The following is a 1,064-nucleotide window of genomic DNA, read 5'->3' as shown; positions in this document are numbered from 1 at the left end:
GGGGGGGGAGGGGCGGACCCAGAGGGATGGCGCGGGCGGCTGAAGGGCACGGAAGGGTTTGCGGCGGATCGGGACGAGCGCCGGGGCCGTTGGCGCTCTGTTGCACGAGACAGATTGCGAGTACCTCGACTTTCGGTTCTCGGAATGCCCGCCACGACTTGTTGGGCACGAGAGCGGGCCCCCGCTCTGTGGCCGTGTCCTCCTCGACCCCTGCCCTGCCTGCCCTTCGCTTGCCCGTTACGTAATGTAATTCAGGACCTCTCCTTCAGCAGAAACAAACCGAGGTGACCGGGATGCGGCCTTCTGCTAGCTCTCTGTTCTATGCTGCAGTCGGAGGATGGTGGTGGGAAGGATGAGAGGTGGAGGGTGGGAGGAGCGAGCGAAGGCGGCAGTGTGGGAGGGTAGATTGTTTGCGACGCGGAAGGAGTAAGAGTTAAAATGGACGCCAAGTAAGGGATGAAGGAAACATTTACATTATAGGAGCTGGAGGAAGGAAGGCCGTTTAGGAAATGACGAAGTGGGAGAAGTCACGTGGACGAAAAGATGAGCAATGCCAAGGACGAAATTGAGTTGGGCGACTAGCAGTGGTGGGCGAGCAGCCTGAACGGGTGGTGGGCGAGGTCGGGCCGAGGGGCGGGCTGTACTAGTACAGTAGGGAAGGACCGGGACGACGAAAGGTCGCCACCAGCCCACCGTGTTCAAGGTCACCCTCCCCCATCCCCGCTCTCTTCTTGTTCCTCTTCTGCTTGCCGCCCCTCCCCCACCCCCGCGGCAGAGCGCTCTGTCTCTCTCCCACCCACACGCAACAAGCGGCCACCAACGGCACGGCAGTCGGAATGCCACAGAAAAGATAGCAACCAAGAAGGAGAAGGGCGAACTGGAGGGATGGGTTCAAGGAGTATGAAGGGGTTGAGTGGATGGAGGAGTGGATGGATGGATGGATGGATGGATGGATGGATGGATGGATGGATGGATGGATGGATGGACGGACAGACGGATAAATGGAGTAGTGGGAAAAAGAGAGAGAATAGAGACTGACAAGGACAAAGTGGAGTACAAGGAAT

The sequence above is a fragment of the Frankliniella occidentalis genome, unplaced genomic scaffold (assembly GCF_000697945.3).
Source record: "Frankliniella occidentalis isolate FOCC.00 unplaced genomic scaffold, Focc_3.1 Scaffold420, whole genome shotgun sequence".
In the NCBI taxonomy this organism is placed as follows: Eukaryota; Metazoa; Arthropoda; class Insecta; order Thysanoptera; family Thripidae; genus Frankliniella; species Frankliniella occidentalis.
Note: the sequence above shows the minus strand (reverse complement) of the source record.